Source organism: Python bivittatus, unplaced genomic scaffold (genome assembly GCF_059951505.1).
Source record: "Python bivittatus isolate LINGU-HERP-01145 unplaced genomic scaffold, Pbiv_v1 ctg000200_np1212, whole genome shotgun sequence".
Classification (NCBI taxonomy): domain Eukaryota; kingdom Metazoa; phylum Chordata; class Lepidosauria; order Squamata; family Pythonidae; genus Python; species Python bivittatus.
The window spans coordinates 13,234,983-13,247,363 of record NW_028277040.1 but is presented as its reverse complement, the minus strand read 5'-3'; the positions used below and the strand labels follow the sequence as shown (position 1 = coordinate 13,247,363).

Below are 12,381 nucleotides of genomic sequence, written 5' to 3'. Positions count from 1 at the left end.
CCCCTGAATTGATGCTGCCGCCGCCGCTGCCGTTTTGCAATTCGCGCTTCTTCGGTGCGAAAGCTTCGTTCCAAAAGCTCTTTAGATGGATCATGGAAAACAGGAAACTATTGAGCACCGGCTAGGCGTCGGCGTAGATCCTCCTCCTAGAAGCTGAAGTCCGCCTCTCGCTTGTTTTTCCCGATTTGCCGAAGAGCCGGCATCGCCCGGGCGGGGACTTCCGCAGAGCCTCCGGGCCAGGGAAAGGGAAGCGTCGCAGAGCCGAGGGCTCCGAGCCGGTCTGGAAGCCGAACGAGCGGCGGCCAATCGCGAGCCGGCTCGGCGTCTTCTGAGGAAGCGCCGCATCCTTTCGCGGCGCTGGGGCTGCCGGCGCCGTTGTTTTTTACTGTACGCTTCGGCTTTACTCAACGTGGGAAGGGGGCCGGTTGGCGTTCACGAGCTTACGGCCGGGCATACGCACTCCCGCTTTTGTTTTGCGAGACAGTGCCAAGTTCAGCAGGTTGATGGTTACGGGGCTCAAATCAGGACGCGTGGGTTTTATTTTAATAAGTGGGCTCAGCTCTTCATAATTAGGAACCGATAGATTGGGATCGTCGCGAGGTTAGGAAGATGAACAGATTTCCCCATTAGCGATTATGGGCGGGACAGAGACGCACCCCGGCAGCCTCTTTTTTTCTGCCCTGCCCGATTGCCTTCATCTTATCCCCATTCTGTACCTGAGCAGCTTAAGTAGTCTTTAGTTTAGTTCCCCTCTCAATGCTTGCCACTGTAAACAGACCGTAAACCACAAACGTTTTGCTGCAGGCACAGTCTGATACACCCTGGATCCTGTTTGGTTGGTGTTACAACCGGGTGATCTCTAAGTTGATCTAAAGTGATCAGCTCGGATTCTGTTGACCACTTTAGCCAAATTGGGCAACATCCATTCTGCTTTGGGCAGCAGTTCGTTTTTGTTTTGTTTTTCAAACCAGCTTCTCCCCTGTACTTTCAGGTTTCTGAAGCAGCTCTCACATCGGAGAGCCTGAACAGATCCTGCCCAGTGGTGGTGATGGTGGGGCTACATGGTAAAGTGAGGGAGAAAGAGCCAGTTCTCTCTCCCCTACCCCCCAACTTCATGTATCTTGGCTGTTTGGGCTGCTTCTTGGGTTTAGCACAAACAGTTCTGGGAGCCTTCTGTGGTTTGGTGCAAATACATTTAAAGGCACTTCTTTCGGACATGGGATTAGCACTATTCCAGAGTAGCAATAAACCTTTTCTCTACATCTCTTTCCCAAACCCTTTAGATGCTCCCATGTAAAATATTTGCACTAAACCAGAACAGGTTTTGGCAGTGCCAATCTAGCTATCTGTCAAAACTTGCCTCCCTCCCCAGCCCTGCCCCACATTAAGGAAAGTGACTGGCAGATGCTGACCCACCAAATAGGAGTGGAGAGAAGCAAAGCTGGGGGAATCCACCATCCCTGGCCTTAACGTGCTCTGTACGCTGTGAACAGGTACGGCACTATTTGTCAGCATGGTGCTATGGCAAGGTAGAGATCATGAGCAAGGGGAACAAATGTTATGCTGGTATAGTTCTGTGGCTGAAGGAATCCTGAGTAGCCCTTTAACTTGATTATGAGGAAAAGCCTTCTCTAGTGTTTTGAAGTGCTTTCTACCTATACTTGACAAACTATACTGGTATGAAATTTGCTGTCCCATTGTTGATCCCTCGACAGCTTACTTCTGTCTTCTAGTGCCACACAACCATTATTTAGGCATCAGAATGCTCTCTTTATTACTGTTGTATCAGTCTAATGATGGATGGATGGATGACTCTAGGTCATAAAGGCCTTTCCCCATTTGCCGCTGATCACTGCACAATCATGCCTTGCCAACATCTGTTTCCACGTCTCCATGATGTTGCCTTCATCTTGGCCCCAGCCTAAATATGAGGCAGGTGCAAGCAAGCCTTAGTTGTATCCAGTATTAAAATATTATTTTCCCCTTACTGAACACAATCCAAAGAAAGCTTTGAGGTAAATCTGTTAAGCTTTATTACCCATTACCTTGGAGGGAAGTCAGGTGATTAGCCATGACTGGGCATAGAAGAAATAGAGGTAGGATAGGAATTTGCAATGAGGAAAGTGAATGTCATATTTGTATACTTTTCTTCCAACTTAAGGATGGCTAGAAAGCACTATGGCAAGGATCAATATGCTGATCCTGAATTGCTTCAAACATTATAATATTTGTTGCAATGTGACTAGAATAATTTATTTTGAGAAGATAATGAAACTGCCCAAATACTAGGTAGCATTTGATTTTTACTGAATGAATAAAACTTACAGAGTTGGTTTCTTTAGGCAGGTATCTTTTATTGCAGATACCCATGTTGCTGATACTTGCTGGAGTGGGGAGCAAGCAAGCAGTCAAAGGGAAACGATTAGCCTTTAAAGCTAAACACCCGCTAAATAATGGTTTGGTGTTAGCATCTCAGCCTTATTCATGCTGTGATGGGAACGTGCCACCTCAAATATTGTTGCATATTGGAGGATTGGATTGCAGCTTTCACTGTGTTTCTCTGCTGGCTAGAATGATAGGAACTGGAGTTAAAATATGGTGGAAGAGGCAAACATTGACCATGCCCAAACTATGGTCTCCAGGATTTTGGACAGGCATCTTTTCCCAGCAGTACCTAGAAATATCGAGGGTTGAACCCCAGATCTTTTGTATGTAAAGCGTGAACTTTATCACTGAGTTATGGCCCTTCACCTTTATATTTCTTAAGGCTGCTTCTCTCTAGACTAATCGAACAAAAACATTCACTGTTTTAATGCCCCAATATAATTTCCTTTAGCTTCCAGCCAAGCAGTGGGTATCCACCATGCATTAAAGGATGGCAAACATCATTCACCTTATAAAAAGCAGAAAAGAGGAGCTAGGGATGCTGTATAACCAGAGTGCTCACACTGAAATGGAAATGCTCTGTTAGCTTGAGATGGCTTTAGTTGAACAGAATTGAGTGCTCTTTTAGCATTTGCTATTGCCGTAGCCATAGTAATTATTGGTGTTCCCAGAGCTAATCCATAGAGTTGAGAGGACCTGATTGTAGAGAAGTACAAAATGGTTCTTTTATCACACTGAACCACAAATTAGCCAACCACAGTGTACCTTGATGTATTGCATAGACCCAGCATCGATTGTTGGTTTTTCATTGTGCAAGTCTGGAAAATTAGATTGAATAAATCATGGTTAAGTTAACCATGGGTGAACATACTGTGCAGAAAGAACCTCTCTAGTGTAATCCATTCATTTGACTTCCTGATTTTACTGCAGTAAAGATGAAAAGAAATAATAATGGGGTTTCCCCCCAGCAATATATTCAGAAGTTCAAGTTGAATAATATGTTGTTGCTCAAAGCTACTGACAGGCAAGAGGGAGTTACTCATCATGCTATATCATGTTTTATCATTTGCACAGAAGAGCTGCAATCGTTCTCAGCCCACAATGGTCTTTTTTTCTCTTTCCTTTAGTATGGACACAAATACAAGATCAGGGCTTTGGTTTCTTCTTCATGTTAACCACAGTTTAAATTATGCCAGTCCAGTGGTCCAGCCTAATTGTAGCTGTTGAAACAAACTAGCTTTCAGAACTGTGGTTTGGTTCCCCAAACTATCATTCAGATGAACAAGAGATTGTTAGAGTCTGGAGACAATGCAAGATGTTATTAATCTCAAATCAGAGTGATAGCTTCTGAACTCCCAAGGCTGCCCACTGGATGTCTAAGTCTTGACTGTTCTGTAATAAACAATAGTTGTCTTTGCCCATTGCATTAAACTGGGATTTGTTTAACTATGCCTGTTGAATGAATTAGAGTGGTCTGGCTTATACAGAACACTAAGCTCCATTGGGTAGATTCATACATAGTGCTAAGATATATGAGTTAGCACAATGTGTGAATGAGGTCATTGTTTTAATGTTATGATTAAGCAAGTTGAGAAAGAGTTGGGCTAACTTGTCTGTTTCATTCTTTTATTTACTGTCAAATATTTAAAAACTATTGAGAGCAAATATATGCAATTAGCCCAATTTCTGCTCTAAAGGAAATACAGTAATGAGAAACTTGCAATAGGTTTTTTATAAAATTCCTGTTTTGGATATTTAACAAACACAGAATTTGAAATGGTTGGTCAAAAATGGCAGTTGAAATATGCATTGTAGTGCATATAATATCTGCCCCAGGATGTGACTTACAGTTAAAAGGGCTGGGCGCACTTTGAAAGAAACAGTTCGGACTTTACCCAAGTGCCACACCTTTCTGCTGTTCACCAAGAGACAGACTGTCCGGAAGAGAGAGGCTGCTGTACTGAACAGCAGAAATACTGTGCTGTTGTGAGATTTCAAGCATTTCTTCCAACCCATTTCCCAAATATGCACAGCCCTATTTATCAGTACTCTTTATTATGAATGGCAGAGGGTTTTTCCCCCCTCCTTCCTTAATACTGAAATTCAGGGTTGCACAGCAGCCCAGTTTGTCATAATATTATGTCAGCTGTGCTCATCCTTACCCCTCCAGTGTTCCTGATGCCTGCCTTTTTGTGACCTGGGATCATGGGAACTGTAGCCTAATGCATCTGAAGGCTGCTGTGCCAGAGAAGGCTATGCTAAACCATAATTTAGACTCTAGGGACAACTGCAACTAGCTTTGGGATAATATAATTCCCTCTCTCTTTTTCTAGTACAACTATGAGAAGGAGACTGATCCATTCCCATTTTTAAACCAACTGCAGTGGTCTGATCCATATATAATGCTAAACCAGGATTCTAAACATGATCTATTGGCCAAGCTATAGGGGTCTGATTCATGTGTAACATAAAGCCATTATAGATGAGTCCACATATCACTGTTAGAAGGAACCAGGCCACATGATGATTTAGCAATGCCATTATAGGTTTGAGTAACAAAGAGGGCAAAAGAAAAGCTATGAATTTAATCCCATGTTTATGAGTTTGCCCAGGCATGTTGGCTGCAGTTGGAATCAAAATACTGATCTAAAAGCAACCTGTCTATCAACAAGACAATTCAGTATTTTGAATTGGCTTTTATTTCTGGTTTGTTTATTTAGAAGTAAGAGGATGCTAAATCTCTTCATTTTATGAGCTTTGCAGTGGGACTAAATCTTGCACATTTCAAATCCACTATCAAGCCAAGCTAAGGGCAACACCAGGTCCAGCTATGTCCTAATGTAGAAGCTGGTATTCCTATCTTGATTTTTCTTAGGGTGCTTCCTTAAAATGAAAATAGATAAAGTACTCCAATTGGGAGTCTACAGAAACTCCTGTTTTAAAAGAGTGTCTGTAGCTCATGGTTGAACTGTGGAGTCCTTGGTGCTCTCTGTGCTTGGTCGTTTACTTGCAGACGTTTCATTACCCAACTAGGTAACATCATCAGTGTGTTTGCATCTAGTTGGATAATGAAATGTCTGCAAGCAAACAACCAAGCTCCAGCACCAACAACTCCACATCTATATCAGTTTGGCACTTGTGCTCTGTCCTCCTATAGAGAACGATACAGTTTCAAATGACAGTTACTGTTTTGGAAGAAGTATTCTGTGTCCTGAGTCCAGAGGGAATGCCTCTTCAAAGATGGGCCTCCTTGACCATGTACGTGTCCCCTCTAAAAACAAGGCAAGCATACCTCTTTGCAGTCAGAGCGATTGTTTCAAATATACATGTGATACACTATTATTATTTAAAGTTTGTGCAAGTTTAATCGGCTAATAAATTTAAAACTTACTGATGAATTGTTTAAAACTGTTAATTAGGTAACAGTTGCAGCGTTTTTTCTGAACACACATGTGCAACAATTCCTGTCTTGGGAAATTTGACCTTGTCTAACAGCTCTGGTTGTAAACCTATCTGCATTTATCTGGCAATAAATTCTAGATTACAGTGTTAGATTTTCTAAGCATGCGTGGGGGCTTAATCTGTAAATCTCTATGGAGGGTATATCTTCATAATGTATGTGCATGAAGGTGCTCATCATACTTAAGCAATACACTGGTTACTGAGATTTGCATTGGGCTCCCCCCCCCCCGTAGTATACTGTCAAAGGTAATAATTGTCTTTTTCTATCAAATCTAATCAAAACATTCTTTCATCCTCCAGTAAGGATCCCATGGTTAAGGAGGAGTTATATCTCAGTAAGAGAATATATGCAGAAGATCCCAGATCCCATTATTTCTAGATATGTCTTTCTGAAAATCTGATGAGTCCCTTTGGTCAGTATAAGAAAATACAGAGATAAATGGATTAACAGTCTGATTCAATACAGTATAAGGCAGTTTCTTATATTTCCATATTTCCTTATGTTTTGGCTAAATAGCTTTCCCCCCTTGTTTCCTTCCTTGCCCTACTATTCTGACCCTCTCCCATAGCAATCTTCATATATAAGTAGTTGATATTTGATGTTTTTTATTTAAATATCTTTTACTCCAGCTTGCAAATCTATATTTTTAAGTGGTTAACCTCGCCTCCCCCATTGTCCAACTTCCCCAATAATAGCCAACACATAAAATAACATTTAAAAACTTACTGATCCCCATTAAAAGCAGCAAATAAGGAGTAATAACATGTTTGGACAAATGAAAATAATATATTAAGTATAACCATATGTAAGTTAAGACCCTAATAAACACTATAAGGTTTAAGAAAGGACATTGTTGTGGTGAGTTCAGAAGACAGGATAGGTTAGGTGGCCTGTTTCAGGTTCTTTTAAAACAAAAGGCTCAGTGAATTATCTTTGAGCACCCATGCCCATTTTAAAAAAGTAAAGTGCACATTTACCTTCATAGCTGTGTAGCTGGGTGGGTGCACGTTGAAAATTATTTTTGGAAAAAAGTGGCTGTCACCATAGTCAAAGGAAAAGAAGTAAGAGGATAGCCACCAGTTTCTGGTTGCAGTTGAAGGTGAGAAAAAAAATGTTTCCAAATCAGTTCTCTGGCATAAATAACACTCAGTCTTGTTACGTTTCTAGGCTGAAGCACCCATACCCCTTGAGTGTACTTCAACCAATGGCAACAAAAACAGCCCTAAAGCATCATATATTCAGAGGAAAATTTCTTAGGAGAACAGGTTGTGAAATATGCGGCGGGTTGTATGAATAAGCCAGATGTCACCAACCAAGAGGAAAAATCTAGTATAGACAGGCCCATCCAGTGGTGCTTCTCATCTGTGATGAAAGCTTGCAGTAAATAATTTTTTCGTCTCCTTTTTAATCCAGGTCCTTTTTCATGTGGCTATTTTGGGCCTTAAAATGTGATCTGCCATGTTCTGTTTCAAGATATCTCTCTATTACTAATTTATTTTAAAGGCAAACTGAAGGCTGCCGAGCATACACATAGGTCCAATTTATAACCCTGCTACCAACTTGAGTGTCCACCCTGAAATCCTCTATACCATTGACAGAGGCAGATGGGGTGACCTGGTGAGCTGTGACATAATAATAGAAGGACCTCAGGGATGTCACAGTAGTTGATTGGCAAATTGCTAATTTCAGTCAGTGGGGGCCTGAAGAAGTCAGAGTTAAGGTAAATTTTCACACAGCCCTTAAAATGTGGGTTGATATATGTTGTTAGAAGGGCCTGCAAAACTGAGATGATTGACAGCAGGGCTTTTATAATGTAAACCATTTAGAAAGCAGCTCAGGTTGGAACTTAATTTTTTTAAGGGGTTAAAAGCAAAGACTACATGTACATTTCTAACATACACGTGTACTTGGAAAGAAAGCTCGTTAAATTCAATAAGGCTGCCAGTGACTGTAAAGAACAACCCTCAAATAATATTTGGGATTTTTAAGAACGACTATTTGCAATGATACTGTCCCTTAAATTTAGGCCAGGCTAGATCACTAGACAGCCTTTTAAATGTGTACAGTTAATTATTATAATACTTTCTGTTGAGTAAGCCAGCCAGTCTTGAGTACACATGAGCAAGTGAGCTTCTTTGAACGCTTTTCATTGGAGTAAACAAGGCTGATTGCCTCTCAAGTCCTTGGAGGCACTCTTTGACATCACTTGGCCTCTTAAGGTGAATAAGTGTCACTGTGCACAGCAGTGGTGCTGGTCCCTTTGCTCTTTTAGGATGAAATTCATCCCCTTTCAAAGCTACTGTTTCCTCTTCCAGAAAACAGCTCCCCTGAGCTGCTAGCTTTACAGCAAGACCTTTGCAAATGGGTGGCTTTGGGGTGCTATATGCGTAGTTCCTGGGTTCCAGTATGGCAACAGCTCCAGAAGGCACACGGGGCTGAATCACCCGTTGGTGCCACATGGACTGTGTAGTTCATCCATATGGGGAAAGTTTAGCAGATGTTGCCGTCATATGGTCTGTGTAGTTATGGGAAAAGTGCTTGCCACCATTTTTTCTGAACTTGTAAACGTAGCTAAACTGCTTGGTAACTGAGTATGTAGTTAAAGCTGGTTTTTTTGGTCTACATTATAAATGGGTGGATTGGTAGATGTTCAAATCAGTAGACTTGATGAAGGAAACTTTCTTTGCCTGAGAAGTCAGTGATGGTGGAGAAATTCACCAAAAAAAAGTGTTCTGAACAAGAGCGAACAAGAAACCATATAGCTAAGAAACAAGTAGGAATGCTGGTAAACAAGCTTGTTTTTGTCTTCAGTGGTGTTCTGCCTGCGTGGGGCCTTAGGCAAAATAAAATTTAGGGCCCCCAAAGTTCATTAATTTCCACTAATAATGTATCACAAATAATATTTAAACAATTTACAACAAATGATTGTCTACCTGTTAATTAACACATCTTGTTGTTAATAATAAATTGTTAATATCTTTACAAACAATACTGTTTATATTTAAAAAATATGTACTTCCGTGATTACAGAAGACACCAAATCACAATAAATCATGGAGAAATATAATTCTATCACTTTACTCCATAGATATTTAATATTTGGTATGTACATACACCATTATGGTTTTGCGTTTAGACTCCCCTTTTTGTATACACAAAATGGTACGGTCCGATCTCGCATGCAGGTGAATCTTCTATTGGTCATTAGGCCGTTAAATATTCAAATAGTAACTGTGGAACATAGGAGGGCAGAGCTGGCACACGTACATGGAGGCCGTGCTAGCCCGAGGTCCCGGAGGTTGCTTCTGGGAATCCCTGTTGATTCGAGAAAACCGGAGACACCCGCCAGAGGCATCCATGTGGCCGGATAGAGATGCTGGAGCCAGTTTTCTGAAAATGTGATTTTGGGTGGGTGGGGGCCTAGGCAAATGCCTAATTTGCCTATGGTATAACGCACCACTGATTGTCTTGCTTAGAAGTGTAAAAGTTCCAGATATTTTGTGAAGCAAGGGCAATGTTCTTTTTCTTTCTGTTTCTTTTATTTTTTTTAAAAAGTAGAACATTTGGAAAACATTTGGCACAGGCTAAAAGGATGGCAAGGAACAAGAGTTTGGTTTTTGGTAAGTGGGATGTTTTATGGCTGGTGACTCTCCCTTAGCTGGCACCTCTCTTGTGAAGGGACAAGCATCCCCGGGCAGCCATTTTCTGTTCTGAATGAATAAAGGGATGCTACCCATTATTTTGAGGGGGGGGGGTTGCCTCTTTGAGGCCTGATCAGATTGTCAGGGGGACAGGAACAATTCTAGCAATCTCTGCAGAGCTGAATAAGAGGGCTGAATCCTTTCTTCCTTTTCTCATGAGAACAGTAGCGACTCTAGGAAGCAGAAATGCATCTTGTCCTCAGGATGGGAATCTCTATGTAGAAAACGTTATATATAGCTTTAAGGAATGATTGTGCTCAACTAAAGGGATTCAATACAGGCCTTTTCTTAAACATATCCCCACTGTATAAGGTTTCCTTTTTTTCATGAGCAAACAAACTGCCTTGTTGATTTTTCTCCATTTTCCCTCAAAAGTTTACACTTTTTTTCCTGAGCCTTCATTTCTCTAATCTTTCTGCTTAATGTTTTATTACATGTCAGTTGTAGACGTCCTGTAAACTTTTCACTGTACATCTAGTTATTTATACTCATCCTGTCCAAATCTTTACTGAGAAACAAAAAGGTTTATTTTTTTGACAAAATACAGTTCAGTATCTAATCTCTTCTGATAGAACTGAAGGGACTGGTTAAAAGTGTCAACATTTCAATTATCTCTCTGGCTGCAATGAATAGCTGAGACAGCCTCTGCTTTAATAGTTTTAGTACTTATTTGGCTTCTCTCTGCAGAATCCTGCACTCGCACTAAACCAGTTTTAATCCATGGACAAGTTTATGCAGCCTGTATTAATGCAGCTAAATAAATACAGATTCTAAAAGGCAAATGTTATATCCTTCTTCATTATGTAGAGAAATCTGGGAAACCTACAGAAATAATAAAAATCCAAAGGAGTCTGAGAGCACCTTTTCAGACCAACACACTTTATTAAAAGGCATAAGCTTATGAAAGCTTATGCCTTTTAAAAAACTGTATTGGTCTGAAAAAGTGCTCCCAGACCCCTTCAAAATTTTGACTACCATAAACTAACATAGCTCTCTTCCTACAATTTGTACAATGAGAAATCATAAAGCCTTCTTCAGGTTGACTCCTGAAATCATAAAGCCTCCTTCAGATTGACTCCATGGACAGAGTTATGGTGATGTAAGAGGATTCCATATTTGCAGCATTTCTTTTTTCTCACTTGTTTCCTTTCAATACTGATTTCCCACTTCTGTTATGTAAGATCCCTTCCAGCATGTTCTAAAGCTCCCAACCAATTAAGTGGGTTTTAGCAGACAAATGGAAAGGATGCCTTTAGGGAACTTTCCAGCGACTGAAATAGAAAGGGTCTGGTAGTTGTGGGGAAACGCAGTGGCGAAGGAGTATCCTGTGGGGAGCAAGCCTTTTAAGTGAATGCTTGTGTCAGCCACCTGGCTCCTCTTTTTCATTCCCCATGGAGAAATCATGAGCTGTACCTCCACGCAGTGACAACACTAGAAAAAGTGGGCACCAAAGGGGCAAAGCACATTATTTCTAGTTGAGCAAACTGTGTCTCATGTATTAGGTTCTTGAAAGAGAAATAATAGAATATGTGACTTTAACAGCATGAGGTTTCTACATGGGATCAGCAGGAGGTAGGAACTCCTGACAAGAAGCATTTGCCCCTGGCTGCCCTTGGTCTCCCTGCCTTCATGCAATTAGCTGTTCAGAAGAGAAGCCCAGGAAAGGGAGAGACTCTTACTCGAACTTCCTCATGGGATTCAAATGGCCCTCTGATGCAATCCATCTCTCCCTAATGGGAGCTCTAATGGTGAATGTCTTTCAGCATGCTTAGATTTATTCCCTTTCCTTCACCTAAGTGGTTGGGTTGATTTCAAACCTGTAGCTCACTCCATGATTCCTGACATGGTTTAACAGCAAGTGTTCTTTCACTGAAGTCCATAATGGCACCATAGTATAAGCTGGAGGTCTCTTTTCAAGCACCAGATGCTTTTCAGCTAAATGGTATCATTTTCTTTAACTATCTGAGCAGCATCTATCATCAATTGGAGTCAGCTTTATTTCTGTAGACAAGCGCCTGAAAATGCGTCTGTCTTTTTACACATTTATATTGCACCATATGTAGAAAGCTAGCCTCTTATCATTAACAGCTGGGATGGATGTAGAAAAATAAAAAGAATCTGATTTCCTGGAATAATGCATACCCAAGAAAAATGAATAGTTGATACAGCTTTCTAATAGACTTTTTAGCTTAAATTATTGTCTTACTGATCCATCGCTTGATTAATTTTTTGTGGACTAGCTAGCTGACCACTTAGGTTTTCCTGTGGTCAGTATAAAAAGCCAAGGAAGTTGCTGTGTAGATAGCAGCTAACATAAGCTCTGGTTTTTTGGACACATTTACCTTTACATAACCTTTTGTGGATAACAATAATATTAGTCATAATTTGCTTTATTTCTGTTTTTTTTTAAAGGCGGGGGGTGAAGCAATACCTTAAAAATATTTTTGCAACTATACTTTGGTATGCCAGGATAAAAACAAGCAGAAACGCTGTTCAGTGGATCATCCATATTTATTGCAATATTCCTAACATTTTAAAAATAATTAATTACAGCAATAGTTAATTTGCTTTTGTAAGTGGCACAAGTATTAAAATTGTTCCTGATTGGAATATGTTTTTTGTGGTACGAATAAGGCAAATGCTTTAAAAACATCGGCCTAACATTTTAGCAACACATGATTGATCAGTTGCAGTCTTATGAATTACTTAAAAAGGACTCCAGAACTCTCTATTCAACACGGCCATATTATCTAAGAGTTGTGCATGCTGGGGTCCAAGATAAACTCCAGGGCATACTGGATTGGGGAAGATGTTCTAGTGCCTAAAACACAG

At 40.6% G+C, this 12,381-nt stretch overlaps 1 protein-coding gene across 2 annotated transcripts in view; it reads left to right on the top strand.

The window, feature by feature from the left end:
- The window catches only part of MFSD6 (major facilitator superfamily domain containing 6), a 40,220-nt gene that overhangs the window by 985 nt on the left and 26,854 nt on the right, over nt 1-12,381 (top strand). The gene's annotated exons all lie outside the window — the stretch shown is intronic.